The 22,350-nt window shown below is 43.8% G+C and overlaps 1 protein-coding gene across 1 annotated transcript in view; it reads right to left on the bottom strand.

Moving 5' to 3' along the window:
- LOC113417826 (metabotropic glutamate receptor 6-like) overlaps nt 1-21,673 on the bottom strand; it is a 58,634-nt gene extending 36,961 nt beyond the window's left edge. Inside the window, exon 1 of the mRNA XM_087956702.1 lies at nt 21,403-21,673. The gene's annotated coding sequence lies outside the window, so the exon portion shown is untranslated. The remainder of the gene's footprint in view (nt 1-21,402) is intronic.
- Nucleotides 21,674-22,350: the final 677 nt, after the last annotated feature.

Below are 22,350 nucleotides of genomic sequence, written 5' to 3'. Positions count from 1 at the left end.
AGCACTGTGAAGTGGTATATAAGTCTTAAGTGCTATTGCTATGATAGAATCCTTCCCTTAGCTGTAATCCCTGGACACCCACAATTTCTTTTTAGACAATGTAAACAATGTGAAAGCAAAACTGTTGGCCAATATTGCTAGGTTTAAATGGCACTTCCCGAGTTGGAAAAAAAATAATTTCCTTGTGCTGGAGTTCTCACTGTATGATAAGTTTCCCTAAGGGGAACCTAGGAACTGTGAGGGGAGCTGTATGATCTGGTTCAGGACTTCTGGCTGTTGAAAATGGAGCCGCTGATCAGGTTCTCCTGGCATTGGAGGCAGTGATAAATCCCAAAGCATTTCCCCCTAGGAGTAAAACTGCCACAATAAATCTAAAACTTGCTTTCCTTTTAGACCATAAAATCCTTCTGCAGCTTCTGCACTCAGCTCATAATACCTCTAACCTTGCTTTATTCACCTGGCTGCTAGGGATGTTTTCTTTACCTTTTGAGGAGGGGTGACCATGTTTTGGTGATTAAAACCCATTGTTGTGCAAGACCAGTTAGAAGTCACAACCAGGTGCAGTTTTCTATTCATCCTGGGTTTACTGGACAGTTCTCTTTTTAGGGGGAAATATAATGTTTAGGAGCAAATATAATACATGTTTATAGATTTATTTTAAAAAATATGGTTATTTAAAATAAATTAAAACATTATTAGAGTGAATAAATACATTCCGTTTTTGCCAGGGTAGTTTTCAGCATTTGCAATGAAGTGGGAGGTTTTTTTTAACATTTGCTGAGTCTAACCTGCTCAACATTTATTAAGCTGCAACCATCAGCTCAAATGTTGTGCTATCCATTTTCTCCCTTATTTATTTTTCCCATTGGCCACATTATTATCATACCCATCCCATTGGGTATGATGATAATGTGATGACAATTATTACAAGAAACCTTTTTTCCCCCCACCCTGCAGCTTCACTTTTCCCAGTGATAGGACCAGCTTTGCATTGGCAGTTCTGTTGGAGGCATGATGGAGATTGCACCCAGATACATGGATGGTGCCTTGAAGAACACCATGCCATGGGATTCTCTGTCATAGCCATATCTCCTAACTGTCAGGGATTCTCTAACTGTAGGATATGATGGTGCAGTGTGTGTGTGTGTGTGTGTGTGTGAGAGAGAGAGAGAGAGAGAGAGAGAGAGAGAGAGAGAGAGAGAGAGAGAGAGAGAATGAATCAACATGAGCTGAAGAAGCTTATTGGATGGGAAGCGAAACGTCTTCAAGGAAAAACCAGATAGTCCAGTTGCCTCTTGAAAAAGCACCTTTGTGATAGTCAACACTCATTTTTTGCTTTTGGTCCCCGTGTACTATACAGGTTAAAACTTCATTGTTAAGTTTATTTATTTATTTTTCACGTTGCTTGACCGCCCATCAGATTACTGAGTATATTTATTTCTTGCCCAACCAAATCTTTGGTTTTATTCATGGGTATGTCTACAATCCCCTTTATCATTCTGGGGTGGGGAGCGGGGCCATAGTAATGCAAAATTTGAGGCTCCCTGGCTAAAACAATTTCTCTCCTCTCCACAAGTTACTTCCTGGAGTAAGTAAGTTTAAGACAAAGCTTAAAGGTAGAGGGAAAGTGAAGATTCTGAGAGCTATTTTAAAAAGCTTGGGCTAGGGTCTGATCTGAGGCACAGAAGAGCATTGTCTTAGCATAGTCCAAGTATATATATATTCAGCACTGGAGAAGGAGTGCAGCCAACTTCATTGGGAAGAAGTAGGGCTGCGGAAGGGTTTCTGCACTGCAGATCCTAACCAGGCCAGAAGAGTTTTCCCTTATCTGCCTATCTGTCCAGCCACCCTTTCATCCAACCAATCTCTTTTTTCCCCTCCCTTTCTGCTGATCGGATCTTTCATTGGAAAGTTTGCCCCATGATGGCTAAAAAACCTCAATTAAAACAACAGCCTAACCATTTTAATAACAGCTGTAAAGCAACCATCACATTGGGGAGGGAGAAAATGAAAATATAGTAACCGTAAAAATAATGTAACCACCAGTGATCTTAAACCTTCTTAAAAAAGGTTTAGTACTTTTGCACAAGGCTATTTGAGGAAGATCTTTTCTTTCCTTCCCCCCTTTCTTTCAGTTCTTTCTGTTCTTGATGGTCCACCTGCATTACATTTCATTTCATTCATTTTATGACTACATTTACATTATACATATTTGAACATTTGTAATCTTCATCGTAAACTGGCATGAAGGAAGGCTTTCATTATAACCTCAAGAATCACCCAGTTCAAAAAAAATAAAGCTGTTTTTTGCACTCATACAATTAACCTCATTAATACTGTCTCCTTAGACTAAGGATTCACCGGTTGAGATGTTTGTATTATGATAAGGATTTTTTCCTGTCTTTGTCTAACATCTCTACAATCTTATGACATGTATATAATATTGGATTAATATATCAGTCATCGAGGAAGAAATTGTGTTGAGAAGAGCAACCTGTCAAATGAACTATGGGTTGTTGTTTTTTTGCCTTCTCCTTTTACATTCTTCTAAGCAACCACATGGACACCAGGGAATAAAAATGGTTGCTTGCCCATGTCAGGCATGTGTCAAATTGGGGAGTTGGGGCCAGGAGTTTTGAACACAAACATCAGCTGGGAGCAAGAAAGAGAGAGAGAAAGAGAAAGCAAGAAAGATTTCAGAGATATGGCTTAGTACCCTCCAGATAGTTGCTAGGCTAGACATCTCAATGCAGCCTGTTAAGCCTGGATTCCCCAACACCCGTTAAGGAAAACAAACTAAACAGAATGTACAGCGAAGTCAGATAGGAAGACAGGTAAATATGTGAGATAAGTTTTCTAGTTAACACGCAGTAAAAATACAGATACGCTTGTGCTATCAAAAATATAGTTTATTCCATTTAAGAATTATAGCATAGTCATGTAAACCAGGGGTCCCCAACCGCCGGTCCGCGGACCGGTACCGGGCCGCGGAACAAGCCTTACCGAGCCGCTGGTTGCTGGGCGCCACCATCTTTTTGGTAAAAAGTGCTTCCGGTGAGCTTTTCCGGGTAGAAAGCTCACGGAAGCACTTTTTCATCAAAAAGATGGCGGCGAAGCGCTTCGGTGAGCTTTTCCGGTAGAAAGCCATTTCTACCGAAAAAGCTCACCGGAGCGCTGGCGCCGCCATCTTTGACGAAAAAGTGCTTCCGGTGAGGTCACCGGAAGCACTTTTTCGTCAAAAGATGGCGGCCCCAGTTGACGCCCAGATACCGGCGCGGCGCCCAGCTGATGCCGGAACCGGGCAGCGGCGTCGAAAAGGTTGGGGATCACTGATGTAAACAGTCCAGTAGTCATATATCAATTTCAGTCAAGTCTTGTCAGGGATACACTATTTTGCAAAGTCCGTGTTGAATAGCCAATGTCAGTACACTTACAATAAATCAGTCCAATCTCTCTTTATCTTCTTCTCTCCGTTGAGAAATATCAACACACTTCTTCACTCCCCGTTTCAGCAAGAACGCAGTCATCAATCATCCAGTAATTAGGGATCTTCTAGCCAGAGAGAGAGCGAGCTGCAAATGCCTCGCTTCTAATATAGTGCTTTTACAACCACACCCTTAATTACTTTCTTGCAGTTAAAGTTACACACACTTTAACTAACAAACCATGATACCATATTTATTATTTTTACACAAACCAGTTAGGGTAAACAATGTTATCCCTAACACAGCCGAGGGACTTTGAGTTGGAGAAGGATGTGATATCTGAATGGTGACTCATTTTCTGAAAGGGAGGATGTTGAAACAGGGAGGGAGAGTAGGGTGGAGATACTTGGGCTGATCATGCAGGAATATGTGGGAGTGAATGTCAAGCAAAGAAAATGAAGCTCCCCCCCACCTTCTGACTGTATGACTTTGTGCTGGTGCAGATTGCTTGCGGGAGATGGGCAGTTTATAAATATGAAATAGAAATAAATAAATAAATTTTACTAAGCCATGTTCAGAGAGCAACAGGATATCAGCTTTCAAGAAAACATCTCTTATATCAGGGGTCTCCAACCTTGGCAACTTTAAGACGTGTGGACTTCAACTCCCAGAGGTTGCCAAGGTTGCAGACCCCTGTCTTATATGACAAGGCAGGGATGAGAGAAATTACAGGTAGCCGTGGACTTACAACAGTTCATTTAATGACTGTTCAAAGTTACAAAGGCACTGAAAAAAGTGACTTATGATCATTTTTCAGACTTATGACCGTTGCAGCATCTCTATGGCCACATGATCTAAAGTCAGACACTTGGCAACTGGCTCCTATTTATGACGGCTGTGGTGTCCCAGGGTAATGTGATCATTTTTTCTAACCTTCTGACAAGCAAAGTCAATGGGGAAGTCATTCACTTAAGAACCACATTACTAACTTAACAACTGCAGGGATTCACTTAACAACTGTGGCAAGAAAAGTCTTAAAAAGGGACAAAACTTACTTAACAACTTTCTTACTTAGCAACAGAAAGGTCGGACTCAATTGTGATAGTAAGTCAAGGACTACTTGTAATGTGGTTTGGTTTAAAAATCTATTCTTAAAATAATATACCAATATATGCATTTGGAAATGCATGAATTTCAGAGGATGGAGGATGGGTGGATGGATGGATAGAGATGAATGGATATTCTACACAAAATGCACATGGTAGTGAAAATATTGCACACAAAAACATTCTAACTAAGGGAAACTGTTAGCAAAACTATCCAAATTGTTCTGGATTAGAGGAAAGAAGAAATAGGTATACGCAGCTCAGTGAATAACAGATAACAGATAAACAGAGTTGGAAGAGACCTTATAGGTCATCTAGTCCAACCTCCCGCTCAAGCGGGAGACCCTACACCATTTCTGACAAATGGCAGTCCAATCTCTTCTTGAAAGTCTCAAGTGATGGCGCTCCCATAACTTCTGAAAGCAACTTCTGTTCCATTGGTTGATTCTTCTCACTGTCAGAAAGTTTCTCCTTATTTCCAGGTTAAATCTCTTCTTGTTCAGTTTCCATCCATTATTCCTTGTCTGGCCTACAGGTGCTTTAGAAAATAGCTTGACCCCTTCCTCCCTGTGGCAGCCCCTCAAATATTAGAAGACCGCTACCATGTCTCCCCTGGCCCTTCTCTTTACTAGGCTAGCCATGCCCAGTTCCTGCAACTGTTCATTGTATGTTTTAGCCTCCAGTCCCGTAATCATTCTGGTTGCTCTTCTCTGTACTTTTTCTAGAGTCTCAACATCTTTTTTATAATGTGGTGACCAAAACTGGATGCAGTACTCTAGGCGTGGTCTTACTAAGGCTTTATAGAGTGGTATTAGTACTTCCCTTGATCTCAATTGTGTCCCTCTGTTAATGTTAATGTATCCCTTTGTTAAAGTGGAAACTTCAAATAAAATTTCTGAGAGAAAACAAAACTAATTGATGCATCTCTCTCTCTGTGTGTGAAGTCCCTCTGAACAAAGTCAAGCTCTTTTGGAGCAGAGCTAAATAGTGAAACAAAAGAACCCTGAAGTGTAGAGGCACAAGAGGAGGGGACAAAATGCCTTGCCTCATCAGGGCTTTTGTGCTATAAAATCACATTCCGTTGATGGCACCAGGTTCACAAGATCTCTCTGGGAAAGGGTCATCCTTCCGCAGACACTCTTTCTTTCTGGAGCATTCAAAGGACATGATTTTGGAAAAGGCAAAGTTGCAGCCTATTCCCTGGCCAAGGAATATTACGCGGATTTCCGTTTTAAAATTGTGCGTTTTGCATATGTTTCTCACGAAACTCCTTCCACATCCTATTACCAAGTAATTGTTTTTACTTTATTTCTATGGAGTCTGCACTGGGAGAATTAATGGCGCTCTCTCTGTGTGAGAACGATGGTTTTAGTGACAAACTGCAAAATAATTTCCTATCGTACATCTCTCTCTGAAAAGACACCCCCCTCATTTTGGTCTTAATCAGAAGTCCATTCTTCCATCTGCTGCTGCAGATGGAATAACTTTACACTTTTGGTATTGCAAAGTTATTTAAGGACATTGTGTGCAAAGAGTTAGGATGCAAGACACTGGGGGGCACTTCCATACTGGTGTTTGGACTCTCAAATCCTTCAAAAGCAATTTGAAAGAGGGTGTAATCATTTTCCCTGCCACCAATCTCTGAAGAAGGGGTCCCCAAACCCCGGTCTGTGGACTGGCACCAGACCATGGCATGCCAGAAACCAGACCACACAAATAAACAAAGCCCCATTCATAGCATGCAGTCAGCACGGACCCTCTGGTCCATAGAAAAACCTCTGTGCTGTCCCAGCCAGTCTATGGGAATTGGATAGTTACTTAGGAATTATGAGCTGTCCCCTTAAGGGAATGCATCATGGTAAATGTAGTTAAAGGTATCCTGGGAAATGTAGTTCATGTCATGTGGCCACATCTGTAATCCTGATTGGTCACTAAATTGACCCTCAAAGGGTGGGGGAGGTTTTCCTCATTCTTTGTCTGAACTCTCTAACTCATGGCAGCTTCTTTCTATCGCTATGAGATGGGTTAGGAGATAACCATCTTTTACTACAAGGCAGATATACAAAGGATTGGTCATTAAAGAAGAACTTTGTCACAAATGTGAGTTATGAGGATACCTGATGAACCAATAAATGTAATTTGTTATGGACGTCTTGTTGAGTTATTTATCTGCATCTGTACAGCTTCAAATCCACCTCTGTGCAGAAGGCAGAAAAGTAAAAGACGCAGTCCTAACCCATCTGTATAAAACTGTTAATTTGGATTTGTGATAAAGCAAAGTAATATTGAAGCCAGAAGTGAATATGCAATGTTAATCTAAACCTGCATTTCCCATCGTCTCTCTCTGTGAGCATCGGAACTTTTTACTGCTGTTTGCATAGTGGGAGGGGTTGGAATTCCCCCACATGCTATAAACAAAGAACTTTCTAACCCACCCACCCCCCTCTTCTCTGCTCAATCCATCTTCCTGCTATCTCAGAGACTCCATTTGCATAACAAGGAGAGTTAGAAATTCCCCAGTTCTCAAAGGATAATCAAACCTGTCTTAAAACCCTTTATAAACACAGTTGGAAAGTTTGAGAAATCTTGTTTGTATTTTTAAACGGAAATTAAAAGCTGATTCTTCTATGCTCATCTGGAAGGGAGACAAAGCCATAAAAGAGACCCTTTCCAGCCAATTTACAACTGATAAGGACACATTGTAGTTCCAGGAAGGGGCAAATTCCCCCTCCTTTTCTCATCAGCAAAAGAAGTGCTGTGTCTCAAATTACCACTCTTAACTCAGAAAGAACTAATTTGTAAAAGCAAGGGAGGGGTCAACTATCTCTCATCCATCCCTGTATTCATCCAATTACAAACTCTTTCCAGACGAAATGAGAAAGTTTCAGAAATCTTGCTGGCATTTCTAGAAAGGAAAACTAACTTTGCCCTGCTCATTCCATCTGAAAAGCTTGTGCATTTTTCCAGCTCAGAGGCAATAAGAGAAGCCTCTCCACTTATTTTTAAAAACTTCTCTGGCCGGTTTTATTGGGGCTATAAATCCAAGCTCCAACAAGTAAGCTATGTGAACAAAGCAATTTCCTTTCCCTCACGAAGCATAGAGTTTATCCATCTTATTTCTATGCTAGAAAAATTTAAGCATAACAAGGACACACTGCAAATAACCCTTTGAACTGTTGTACTTGTTTGATGAATTTGGGACCCAACCACCCCTCTCCTAAATGGCAATATCACATCTTGGTAAAGCAGCCTACATCCCCATCTGGTGGTCAAGAAGAAATTTACAGCGAAGTTAAAGAATTCTTACCATTTTTTTCTTTTTTCAAGAGTAGGCAGGAAATTCTCCCCCCTCTTTTTTCTTCCACAAAAAAGTGAGACCCAAGCAACGCAGCCCACAGCTACATCTGGGGCTTAAGGAGAAATTTCCCAGACTTTGATTTTTTTTACATAGTTTATCAAATATTGACCAGAGTGTTTCTTCAATGATAACCCCCTTTTTTCAACTATTGTGCACCATTTAATCAACTAAATTCAAAGGTCCCAAGAGTAAGTGCAACCTAACATAGGCATAGCAACAGCGTCTTCCTGACCCTCTGCTGCCACCTTGTGAAGCAAGTGACAATTATAGGCATATTTCTGCATTCCGCCCTCAGGTCTTCAGACTACGCTACGCATATTTCTGCGTTCAGCCCTCTAGTCTTCAGACTTCGTGACACAACCTCTAGTGCCCCCTTGTGTTGCAAGCTCACAACGCACCCTAGAAGCAGCCATACTGTGTGCTGTGCTAGCATCGCCCAGACTCTGCAGTGCCACCTATGTGCTCAAGCATTAAATTCAGCAGCAATTCTAAAAAGGGAATTGCATGGAAAACCACTAAAAATTTCCAAAATTCTCCCTTTACCAGTTTGACTCATGGCAACTTCCTCAGCCATGACAGATGTCTCTGATGTATCAGAAGACCCGAATCCTCCACCCACCCTTGTTGTAAACATGGAGCCTGGTTCCCAACAACCGCCTTTAGATGTCCAACCCTCTGGAGAAGTTCCCATACCTCCAAAAGCCTACGACCTCAGAAAGAGTAAGAAGCTTACCGAATCCATGGAAGAACACTTGAGAAACAATTGGCAGCAGCAATATCACCGCTACATAGACTCATGGGCGAAGCTTGAGAAGATCTGTGATGCCCCAAAACATAAGCTGCCCCCTGAGAAACTCCACACATTGCTAGATGATCTAGATGCCTTTTTCGCACGGTGGAGATGCAGCGAAAACAACCTCAAGTCCATCCAGTCAAGACTGGGTGACCCCAATCTCCTAACACACATCCAATACTTCGAGGAGTTTCACAAGGAATGCAAAGACTGTGTTGAGGAAAGCAAGACAGCCCTTCAGGCAGCGGTCCACAATGCGTGTTGGCAGGAAGTAGCGTCAAGGGAGCAGGCCACATCCAACATAGCTCCTCGATCACATGTGTCTTCTTCCCACCACTCAAAGATAACCTCCTCCCTCCATCCCAAATTGGCTAGATTGCAGGCAGGTTCTAGTGTCTCATGCCAATTCTCTGCTGCCAGCTCTCATCATCTTTCCAGAGCATCCTCCCATTGTAGCAGCACATCTAAGGCCTCTAAAGCAGCAAGGTACGCCTGCAGAAGCTGAAGTAGAAGCTGCAGTAGTAGACACAGAGCTACACGCCACAGAGGAGGTAACATGGCAGAAGGGGCAATTGTGGCTCAGCAGGCTGAAATAGTGGCTCAACAGGCAGAAATAGTGGCCAGACAATAGGCAGAAATAGTCAAAGCCCAGACCAGACAACAGACAGAAATGGCCAAAACGCAGGCCAAATATGGCACGGGCCGCAGCATGGCGGAAGTTGGCCGACAACACCTCCCTCCGATTCAACCTTGAAGAGTTGGGAGAAGAGAGCCCAGATACACGGGTCAAGGCCTACATGGATGAGCAGCACTCACTTTGAAACGAGCAGATGGAACCACCTCAGTTGCCTAGCAGTCTTCCACAACCAGAGAAGCACAGGGATGAATCTCAACCAAAAACTTTACACATCAGTTACACAACTGACATTGTACGATCTAAAGTATGAGATTCACTTCCCACCAACAGCAAACCTTCCCCAACTGATGTCTGTACTAATGTCTGAGATGCTCTTCCCAGAATCAACAACACTGCTCCAACCTCTCATGCCCTGCTGGCCAAGCAACTTAGCCCACTTAGTGCCTACAACGACTTCTCAACGAGTCGACATGCCATCAACGATACCTACCACACTCAATCCACAGGCAGCAGCATTCCTGCCACAACCTCAATACCACTCTGGCTCCCAGGCACCACAAGGTAACCGCGCCTGGCCTACACATCAGTGTGATGTTCGACCATCATCCCCAGTATGGGAGAACATCCTCCGTAAGTACTGGGAGGAAGACTACAACCCATCATTGACTTACAACTCAAACCTACCCTACGAGAATCCAGGGGGAGAACCCTCTATGTCAATACCTCCCCCCAACTCAGCAAATGCTGAAGATTACTGGAGAAACTTGGCTGTACAGAGTGGAAAGCTAAATTTGCATGCCAATGGAGTTCGCAGATTCTCTGACAAGCCAGGCGGCGAATATCTAGTATGGAAGAAACTTTTCCTGTGCCCCGTTCAGGCGGCATGCCTGAACCCTGATGAAATAATCAGACACTTGATAGCATGGCTAGGGCCACAGTCTGCTGACATACCGAGGGCATTTTTGGCATCCCACTTAGATGACCCAGCCGCTGCCCTACGGTTATCATGGAAAAGGCTTGATGAACTGTATGGCGCTTCTGAGGACGTAGAAGCAACACTCTTGGATAGCCTCAACAGTTTTCCTACAATTCCTATCGACAAGCCTCGGCAAATCATAGACCTCGCTAACATACTTGTCCAGCCGAGAATGGCACAACAGGATCCCAACTTACCAGCACCCACCTGTCTCAATCACGTCAACACGCAGAACAAAATTGTTCGAAAACTTCCGCAGGTGCTAATTGAAAAGTGGCTCCAGTTGACTGACACCTTCATGGCTAAGGGTAGCCACCTCTTTGTACCCTTCACACTTCTTGAAGAATTCGTGTCCCACCAGGCGACAGTGTGCAACACACACCAAGCCCGTGGACTCAGAGCTGTTAGTCCTCCTAATGACAGAAGATACAACAGCAACCATATATCACCCTCAGGCCCTATGTACACTATCAGGGAAAGACCCTTCATGATTGTCCATAATACTGAGATCGACTCCTCATCCACACACAGTTGGGGAGAGAACCCATCAGATACAACCCAAATTAGATCTCCGAACATAAGGAGAATACAGTTTTGTCCTATGCACAACACTTGTCACTCACTGAACAGCTGCACTGGGTTTGCAGTGAAATCACTAACCCAATGAAAAGAGCTGCTAAGGGAGTACCAATACTGCTATAGGTGTTGTGAATTCAAACACCCGTCCAAGTACTGTACAGCCAAGGTGTAATGCAACTTATGCAATAGTGACCAGCACCTGACCAGGCTGCATCCAGACTCCAAGCCACCACTGCAGATACCTTATAACCCTCCTTCGGACAAGGAGGCTCAACGTAACACAGAAGCATGCAGGGCTCCTCGACAGACTGCCAAACTGCAACCACAACCAAGACTGAGAGTCAACTGCACAGCACTGTGCGCTGACTCACCACACCCTCATTCGTGTCTTCCCATCTGCTTAGCCAAAGTGTACCCTGAAGGATGCCCTGAAGATGCCGTGAAAATGTACGTGTGGATAGACACTCAAAGCACCTGCACCCTGGCCAGACCCTCATTCTTTGACCTCTTTGAAGTGCAAACTTCCCTTCACTGTATCAACATGCCATGGACCAAGAAGCACGGCGGGGAGGAGAGCTACTGGACTCTACATAGAGTCATTCAATGGAAGTTCCCGGTTCCCACTACTGCCCGTATTTGAATGTGAAGGGATACCAAACAACTGCAGTCAGATTGCAACACCTGAGGTCATAAGTACCACGCCTCACCTACAGCACCTGGCTCATTGCTTTCCCGCTCTAGAGGCTGAGGCTGAGATCCTACTGTTGCTGGGAAATAATGCCCCACACGCCTTTCTCTTCTCCAAGTCAGTCGGTGGCCCTGCAGATGGCCCAGTGGCCATCAAATCTCCACTAGGATGGGGGATCATAGGAATTGTCAGTGACAATCGGATGCAGGCTCCAACCCAGGCAAATACCTTAGCACCATCCATTCCAACTGCCTTCTGACACCCTTTAACACCATCGAAAACAAGAATGCCGTTCCAGCCTAAAAGGCTGCCGGCAATCAGTACACTTTCGGTAGGACACCTTAAACGACACCAACAACCACCAGACATTCACTAAGACACTCTACACAGGCATATGCCTATGCAACACCCTTTCCAACAGCTTCCCGATGCCCTTTGACACTATGGAAGCAAGAGTACCATTCCAACCCTAAAAGGCCACCAGAGGTGACCAGCAGACTCTCACCTTTGCCGCCAAGAGTACCTATACACCCTAAAAGGCCGCCAGAGGTGACCAGCAGACTTGCACCAAGAGGCCGAACTTGAAGATTGCACCTCAAGCTTTTCATGCTTTGCTTTGTTTGATGCTTTATTAATGTTTACTGTTTTTTTCTTAGTTACATAGCTAACTGTTTACTGCTTATCTTAGTTTATAGTTAATTTTTTTCTTCTTTTAATAGTGGAATTTACAATTCCAGGAGGAGAGTGTGCTGTCCCAGCCAGTCTATGGGAATTGGACAGTTACTTAGGAATTATGAGCTGTCCCCTTAAGGGAATGCATCATGGTAAATGTAGTTAAAGGTATCCTGGGAAATGTAGTTCATGTCACGTGGCCACATCTGTAATCCTGATTGTCACTAAATTGACCCTCGAAGGGTGGGGGAGGTTTTCCTCATTCTTTGTCTGAACTCTCTAACTCAGGCAGCTTCTTTCTATCGCTATGAGATGGGTTAGGAGATAACCATCTTTTACTACAAGGCAGATATACAAAGGATTGGTCATTAAAGAAGAACTTTGTCACAAACATGAGTTATGAGGATACCTGATGAACCAATAAATGTAATTTGTTATGGACGTCTTGTTGAGTTATTTATCTGCATCTGTACAGCTTCAAATCCACCTCTGTGCAGAAGGCAGAAAAACCTCTGTCCATGGAACCAGTGCCCAAAAGATTGGGGGCTGCTGCTCTAAGAAATAAGAATGGGCTGGAATGATCTCTTTTCCTCAGGTAAAAACTGGGGCACATTAATTGTATAGATCTATATTTTTATTAAAGTTGATCTGTCACTTCAAAAATATTCACAGGTGCAATCAGGCCACAACGACTTAGAATTGTAATTCCACTCCATTATAGTTATAAATTGAGAGCTACCTACAGTATATACATATCCTGTATATACATATCCTGTGCACCCATCCTGCAATTCCTCAAAACAGTATTGAAACACTACATTTTACAAAATAGTAAAACATAACCACAAGTTATAGTGCTAGTTATCAGTTTGGCTGGCTTCAAAAAAAGGTTGGGGCAGTTAATGGAAGTCATGGGGATCAATGGTTATTAGGTTTTATGGAATGGGAGTGCTTTTGACAATGGACTTCCTTGTTCCTTTGGTTGCTACTCTGGTGAGAGACTGCTGAACTAGATGGGCCAAGGGTTCAATCCAGCAGGGGACTCAGTGATGGGATTCAAAAACTTTTACTACCAGTTCTGTGGGCATAGCTTGGTGGGTATGGCGTGGCTTGGTGGGTGTGGCTTGGTGGGCATGGCAGGGGAAGGATATTGCAAAATCTCCATTCCCACCCCACTCCTGGGGAAAGGTTACCACCAGTTCTCCAAACTACTCAAAATTCCCACTACTGGTTCTCCAGAACTGGTCAGAACCTGTTGAATACTACCTCCGAGGGGACTGCTTATGTGCTTGCAGTATGTTCTTATAAAGTTCAAAGATACATATAGATGAGAGGTTGAGCACCTAGCTCTGTGGTGCAACCAGAACAATCTGGAACTGAACTTGCTTAAAACTGTATAGAAAGGAGAGTGGATTTTAGGAGGACCCCTCCTATTCTACCATGTCTTACTATATTTGACAGCACAGTAACAGTAGTAGAATCTTTCAAGTTTTTTTGGGGGGGGGTTGTATAATCTGCCAGGATTTGAAATGGACACCTAACATTAGAACCACCATTAAAAAGGCAAAACAAAGATTGTTCTTTCTACGTCAACTTAAGTTCAGAGTTCTGACCCAGGAGCTGTTGATACTGTTCTATCAAGGAATTATGAATCTGTCATTTGTACTTCTATAACTGTCTGGTTTGGTACAGCAACTAAACTGGACAGGTTACAGATTCTAATGGATAGTTTAGGACTGCAGAAAAAAACAATTGCTACCAGCCTGCCTTCCATAGAAGACCTATATATTGTGCGGGTTGAAGGAGAACTGAGAAAATAACTGCAGTCACCTCACATCCTGGACATAAACTATCTCAACTCCTCCCCTCAGGACGTATTATATGCCAAAACAACTAGACATAGGGACAGTTCTTTACCTTTTGCCACAGGCTTCCTCTAGAACAACTTTCCTCGATCAAATATTTCTCCAAAGATAGCAGAGCACCCTTCTTGTACCTTCAGCCAGCCCAGAAGGCCCAATGGTTGCATTGATCACAGGTCTAGGACAACTCATTGGATGTCTTATATCTAAATACTGTATATTCACCAATGTTGTATGGCTGTATTATTATTATACTACAGTTATTATACTACAGTATTATACTGCTGCACCAAGACAAATTCCTTGTGTGTCTAAACATCTTTGGCCAATAAAGCTATCCTATCCTATCCTATCCTGTCCTGTCCTGTCCTGTCCTGCCCTCTCCTGTCCTCTCCTCTCCTCTCCTCTTCATCTTCTCTATTGCCCCTTCTTATTGGTATCATCATCATTATTATTACCCTGTTGCATGTACATTGAGAGCTTCTGCACCGGAGACAAATTTCTTATGTATCTAATCACACTTGGCCAATAAAGCTATTCTATTCTATCCTATCCTATCCTATCCTATCCTATCCTATCCTATCCTATCCTATCCTATTCTATTCTAATTCTATTCTATTCTATTCTATTCTATTCTACTCTACTCTACTCTACTCTAATTCTATTCTATTCTATTCTATTCTATTCTATTCTATTCTATTCTATTCTATTCTATTCTATTCTACTCTAATTCTAATTCTAATTCTAATTCTAATTTAATTCCTCTTTCATTTCCACCTTCTTCAGGAGCACAGAAATAGTTTTCACAGTGAAGAAATTCAAATTTTCTATTATGTGTTTCTGCTATGGCAAAATCCTCCTTTCTAAAGAGGAGAACTGTAAATAAAGAACCGTCCTAAATAAAGAACCATAATCAGTTCTTTATTATCAATTGATTAAAGGTGGCCATTATACTGCACATTTAACTACACATTTACATTTTATAACTGGAGACATTTCTCTTAAACAACAGAGCACCGCAATTTTTGCTAGCTATTTTGATCCAGATCATATCTATTATTAATTCTTTGAATAAGGTTTCATTGTATATATCATACTTGATTTCACTCTTATTATTTAATTTTTCATTGCTATTAATGCATAATACTCTTTGATTTTAATAACCAACTTGGGTTTTATCTACAACCAGCCAAACTGCTCTAGGATGACTACATTCACATTTGAAATAATTTGGCCTTACCAAGTTGTAATATTTCTCCTTTACAAAAATATTTCTTTGGAGGCATAATGAAAATTCAGATACTATGAAGTAGGAAAAATACTACAAAATACCTCCATCTCCCTCTCTGTATATTTTTAGGAGTGATAACTCCATCTTCAACATAACTTTGTTAACCAAATAAGCCAATTAGCCTTTCTACCTCTGCTTCAGATAGCTTGTCTCTTCTTCAAAAGTAAGCACAAGTATAGAACAAACTAAACTACTGCCAAGTCAAAGTTAATGCAACTGTGTTGTCATTTTCATACCCACTGAATACAATATATTAGCCTTGGTGGTGCAGTGGTTAGTACTACAGGCTACTTCTGCTGACTACCGGCTGCCTGCAATTTGGCAAATTGAATTCACCAGGCTCAAGGTTGACTCAGCCTTCCATCCTTCCGAGGTGGGTAAAATGAGGACCCAAATTGTTGGGGGCAATAGGCTGACTCTGTAAACCGCTTAGAGAGGGCTGTAAAGCACTGTGAAGTGGAATATAAGTCTAAGTGCTATTCCTATATTAACATCTGCTACAAAACTGCCTTTGAACTTGTGTCTGCCAGAGCCAGCTTCTGCTTCCAATTAGGAGATTTGTTATTGTTACTACTGATGAGGAAGAGCTACACAGGAATGATTTGCCAGGAAGGCAGTTCTACCCAAGCAAACTTCCCCAGTTCTTTGACATTCAATGAGTTGTCCTAGACCCCCGTGATCAATGCAACCATTGGGTCTTCTGGGCTGGCTGGAGGTACAAGAAGGGTGCTCTGCTACCTTTGGAGAAATATTTGATCGAGGAAAGTTGTTCTAGAGGAAGCCTGTGGTTTAAAAATGTTCCTGGTCTTCAGGTTATATACTGGGATACACACAACAGCTGACTTTCCCCTTTTGTATTGTCCTGCGTTCTATGGCTGACTCTCAAATGGTTCCGCTTCCTTTCTGGCAACTATCCCTCCCTACCATTCTCCAGTGATCCAGCTGGCTTGATCCTATAGCTGGAGCCTGTAGAGGACAAGCCTGGAGCTTATCCTGGACATGCTGGGACTCCATCTGGCTCTCCTCTAAAAGTGCCCGTTTGGAGTTTCCCCTGCTGATGTCTGCAGTCATTGCCCTCCTGTCTTTTCAGAATGCAAAGGGATAACAGAATAATTAAACAAGGGAGACTAAAGTACCCTCAAAGGAGGAATGTTATAGAGATATCACCAAAGCTAAAGGAGAAGATTTCTCCCCCCACCCCTCTTGCTTCCACAGCTTTTTGCAACAGTTTAGGAAAGAAGCAATGGAAATGGGACCAGTGTTCAGACAGCTATGACCTTCCAATGTGAGGATGGTGGGATTATGAAGGTGTTTGCCTCAAACAACAAGATGTTTTGTGCTGACTTGGATTCTCAGGAACTGCCTATCTACATCTTATCTCTAAGGCTAACTAAGAATTAGACATTTAATTTGGCTTGTTTCTTTAAAAAAAACCAAGAAGGTTGGATTTTATATCCAAAAAAATATAGATGAGGTTTGAAGCAGGCACCAAGCACGGTCTTCTCTATTGCTATCTTTCTCCTGCCAATCAACTTGATTACAACCTCAGATCAGGATCAAAGAGTAATTACTTTGCTTCAAATGATAAATAAGACAAGAGATATACAAGTTTTGTGAAATCACACGCACAAAAAATCAAAGTACAGTACATGAATATACCAACTTAATTTCTTTATACTTAATTTCTCCCTTCTGTCACTTCCTGTTGCTCCATGCAACAGGGCTGTATCTGCCAGACTGCCAGACAGAATTTTGCTACTTGTCATATGATTTGGTTGGCAAGTCAACAGCTTACTTACAAATTATCCAGAACGCCAGGATATTTTTTATCTTTAAGGGAGCTCAAATGATGGAGGGTTCATAGCAATACTGGAAGCAGCAGCCTCTAGCTGACTTCGATTGATTCCCCCAAAAGCTAAGCATAAGCAAGATCATTCCATGGATCAGAGGCCACGAGGAGATCACATGGTTGTAAGCTAGCTTGGGAAGTTGGGAGGGTCTTCTGGACGAAGGGAATGGCAATTTGCATTAATATTGTTGCCCAAGAAGTTCTCAATTAAAAGGACTCTTCATGAGGCAGCTCAATGAAAAGCACGCAGGAAATTTAACAGATTTAACAGAGTTGGAAGGGACCTTGTAGATCATCTAATCCAACCCCCCACTCAAGCAGGAGACCCTAAACCGTTTCTACACCTACACACAAGTCCAGGATTATAGTAGAGCAGATGGCAGGTATTAGTCGAAGTAGAAGAGATTGAAGGCTCAGGCCAGAAGAAATGACTTCAGATGTTTGGGAATGAGGAGAAGGAGCAAAAAAAAAATGACAGAAAGGGGGAAAGGAGTTGGAGAAGTCAAGGATACAATCCTGGGGTTTTTGGTGCAGTGAAAACTAATTTATTTTGCTCTGCGACCCTGGCCGTACAGATGGAATTTAGCTGGTGAAAGCGCTAAAGTCAAGGCTAGCTGTGTTCATCAGGCAGTTCAGAAGGGAGGATATCTGATGAGAACAGGCTGGGAGGGCAGGGTTAGATGTCAAGGAGAGGATCCCTCTCCCTTCCAAGGAGGATTAAGAGGAGAAACAGCTGGTTATGCAAGCAGGATGGATGTGGAGGGACGCTGATTTTTTTTTCACTGATTCTTTTGGCTTATAAGAAACCGCTTTGTACAGAGTCAGACCATGGTCCTAACCGTCTTCCCTAGCCTTTCCCAAATCTAGCATCCACCAGACTTCTTGACATAATAGTAGCACTATACAGCATGATTACTTATACTGTAGTTAACTTAGCTTCAGTCTACTCAATTAATTCAATGTCGTTGGTGTGCATGATATATAGAATCCCGTATTAAGTAGCTGAACTGAGTCCACATAACACAACAAAGCGAAAACGTGGCTGGCAAGTTTTCTAGTACAAGGTCCTATGTAGTGATGCACACAAATTCATTGTCCTGGGAATGGAATATTCTGGAAAACTTCAGAATTCCGTTTCCCTCTGCACTGGGGCTGAGTTTCCTCCCATACTTTGCTGTTTGGGAGATTTGGCTTCTTTGCAGAGGTAAATCCTTCAAACTGGAAGTGGTTTGCCGTTTTCTGAGTGCGCCAGTTCTGAAATAGGTTTGTTTCCTTTAAAGCATCCATGTGTGAAGCACCTCAACCTGTTTCTAGTTAGGAGGTTTTACTTCTGGAAACCACTGTCTCCAGAATGGCATATTCCAGAGGGATATTGTAATGAAATGTATGGATGACCTTGAGGGAGGAAGGAGAGAGATGCTGCCTAGGGAATGATCAAACTAGAAGCTGAGTAGTCCTCGGTTGGTTGCTTAACAGTCAGAGAAAGAAATGTTAAGAAGGACCCGCTCTAATTAATCAGATGGTTAAAAGTGACAGTGGGCAGTTTGTACCTTCAGGCTTGCAAGATTTTGTTCCTGTAACCTTACAATAAAGTAGTCTCAAAAGTGCTTTTTCAAAAGACAACTGGGCTGTTTTTTCCCTGAGGAAGAACAAAACGCTTCACTTCTGATCCAAGAAACTTCATCAGTTGTGATGAGGTGTGTGTGTATGGAGGGATGGAGGATAGGTACTGACAGTTGAGACTACTGGGGGAGGATGGCACCCAGTGTTCTGACCAGATACAATAAAATAGATTTACCTCATCTTGTCATGTTTCCTGTCTGGTTTACCAGGAATGGTTGACAGATAAAGAATGATCTAGACTTTTCTGGAAGGTTCTAACTATTAATCTGCACATCTCTAATGCTTTGCAAGGCAATCTGAAGCTTGCACGCTCTGGGAGTTATAATCCTAACATATATGAATAGAACCAAGTCAGGAGGGCTAGTCTAGGTTGACTGAAAGAAGGGTTTTGTTTTGGTTTTTTTAAGAGGAAGGACATTACCAGGAGAAGCCAGAAATTGAACTGGGACCTGCTTCATGAGGCCAATGAACCACCTATGTTGCTTCCTCTCTTACTGCTTCCTATTCTGACTGTCTGCTGGCCTGTAATTTTGTCCTGTTGATTCAAAGTTGAAATGGTAATATATATTATTTTTTTCTCTGGCATGTTGAAGCTTTCCTGTGCAGAATCTCTTTGGATTCCTGAGTCTTTATCATTGTTGAACAAAAGAAAAATCATGAGCTGATAACTAGAAAGTGCCTGAAGTTGTAAAAAGTCTGGCTGATAGAATAAGGTTGAATCCAGATGACGACAGATGGCATGAAAGTTCAAATATCAAAACTACACAGAAACTATACAACCTGTTTTCTCAGGTTTGAGCGCCGTAGTGTCTATGGGCATCAATATGTCCAAATTATCCTTTTTCTTCGCTCTTGCTATCTTCTTCTTCCTCCTCCTCCTCTTCCCCTTCCTCCTCCTTTTCCTCCCCTTCATCCCATCCTCTTCATCCTCCTCTCCTCCTCCTATCATTGCATCTTCACCCTTGTTTACAAGAATACCACTGGGCTTCATGTGTAAGTTTTGCTAGAAAATAAAACTAATAAGTTACTGTAATCAAATGGCTTGTTTAGAAATTTGCCCACTTGTCTGCTATCCAAAGAATCAAAACTAGGGCAGAACAGTGCAACCTCTGGTGCTAGAGAGTATGTGTGTGTGTGGGGGGGGGGGGCAAGCATATTAACTTGCTTTCTGGTATGTAGGTGTTTAAGGATTGCCATACTGGAACTATTTTCTGACAACACCTAGGAAATAATAATTCCTGCGATGCCCACCAGTATCTCCCAGTTGCTTATCCCTGTTAAGATTCCTCAGCCTTGAGATGTTTGTTACCCAGAGAAGATCCTCTAGGCAAGGAGGCGGTTGAAAGACAGGTCAAACTCTGAGAACTCCCTGTGAAAGGTCATTTTAGATTTCAAGGAACATTTGCAAACTATATTAATGCCCTACTATGGAAAGCAGAGCCGCCAGGCTGAGGTCTTGTTAACCTACCTAGTTCTTTAACCTTGGTCAAAATGGCCTCAGGCTTAGTTAACACAAACATTCCTGGGTGGCCAGCACAGAGATAACCATCTTACTATGGAGATAGAGCTCACCTCTTGATTTCTTCCCATCACATAGCATTATTTTCTAAATAAGCACCCCTTTTCTAGCTGATGGGCTTCAGATATTCAGAAAAGCTGAATGTTCCTACCCTGGTACCCAACTTGTCCATTTGCAGTGGGTCTGCTGCGGGTGCCTTTATAGCAAAAGCTCTTTCCCTCCCCTCAGCTTACCCATCTGCAAAATGGGCGAACGGTTTCACCTCTGCTTTCCTCTTTGGCCATACAACTAGTTCAGCAGACAAAGACCAATTGGGAGGGGGGGGACTCGCATCTGGCGGTCCCTCGTGGAAGAGCCGGGCGTTCGCTCCAAAGGGTCGGATGATCCAATCTTGGGGAAAGCCACACAAAGGCATTTTCTCTTCTCCCAGTAACGTCTCGGGAGCGTGCGCAAGAGCAGGCCAGGAGCACCGGCAGAGTGGGCTGTTCCTCGTGGGACAGACCGGGCTGCTTCCCTTCGCCCTATTACTTCTATCCCATCAGCGCCTCTGCAGGCGCCTCAGCCTCGCCCCACAGACCCGCTTCCCCGCCGGCCGCTTCTTCTGAAGGGGAGCCTTGTATTCTAGGACTGAGCTGGGCTGGGCTGGGGCCGGAGGGTGAGGCGCGTCCACTTTTGCGGGCTCTGCTTTCGCCTCTCGGACTTAGCCTGGAAAGCAAAAGAACCGAGGATGCCCCCGAGCGGCAAGTAGAAAACGCTTTTCTGCTCCCGCGGGTTCTCTTCCAAAGCGCCTCGGGACGGGGAGGCGGGGGGAGTGCGGGCTTCCTGATGCGGTTTGAAGCCGAGTTGCATGCCCGTTGCAAGCATCTCCTCCCCCCGTGAGCACAGGTTCCACTTGCCTTCTTCCTTTGCTTTCCCTTAGTAGTAAGTCCGCGGGGAAAGCCCTCTGCAGATGCTCGGGGCAACTCTCGTCTCCTTGCCAGGAACAACCGCCCCCCCCCCCATCCCGCCTTCTTCTCCCCCTTACCTGACGCCGGGGACTCCTGCTGCTGCCGCCGAAGGCTCCCCTAGGGATCCCTGAGACTCGGGGGTCTCTCCGCCCGGCATCTCCGCCTGCTCCGGAAGGAGGCGACCGGGAGGACGGTTCGGCGGGCGCCCGAGGGAATTAAGAGATGGCAGCGAAGCGACGGGCAAGGAAATCCGCTCGGAAAATCCTCGCGTTTTAATGCACCCGGCTTTGGAGAGGATTGGAGTGCAAATGGGAGGGGGAGGGAGGGGAGAGACCCTCCCCCCCGCTATGCATTTAGGACGAGAGAGGGAGGAGGGAGGGAGAACGCGAGAGAAAGAGGAATGCTGCTCTTTTTCTTTCCCTTTAGCCTTTTCCAGTTGCCACCTCTCCCTCGCCATCCTCCCTCCCTCCCTAATCCCCCCCCTCTCTCTCTGCATCCTCGCCCCCACTTTTCCTTCCTTTGGTCGCCCCAAAGATTCTCTGATTGGAAAATAGGTGCGTGCATGGCCACACAAGCGCGCGCGTCCACACACACACACACTCACGCCCGCGCGCCAGTGCACCTTCTGCAAGACCCCTGGGGTTTGCCCGGATTTTCGCCAAGCGACCCAGATGTTCAAAACTAACTCTACATCCTGCAGGACCAGGGTAGCCCTAGCACTCTCGAAATCGCCGTTTGCTAAAAGGCTGTTAAAGGTCACGGTGGGGGTGCAACAATTCAGCAGCACTAATTTCTGCTGTATCTAACCCCAGCCTCTCCCCAAAACGACGCAGCCTTCAAGAGATTCTATGGAAATCTTAGCAGCAGGTTGTTTGAAGGTTCAGTGTGGGCAGCAAGCCAAGCCACCGTTCATATTGTCTGCCAGTCTGTACTGAGCTCCAGAAGTCCCCCCCCCTCCCCAAAAAGCCTTGGGGGCAGCTTCTAAAGCACTTCTAAATGTTGCCCCATCAAATGCAGGAAGCATA

The sequence above is a fragment of the Notechis scutatus genome, chromosome 2, assembly GCF_049901735.1.
Source record: "Notechis scutatus isolate UNSWTSFEM ecotype Mainland chromosome 2, rNotScu1.2, whole genome shotgun sequence".
Taxonomy (NCBI): domain Eukaryota; kingdom Metazoa; phylum Chordata; class Lepidosauria; order Squamata; family Elapidae; genus Notechis; species Notechis scutatus.
Note: the sequence above shows the minus strand (reverse complement) of the source record. Positions and strands in the feature narration are given on the sequence as shown.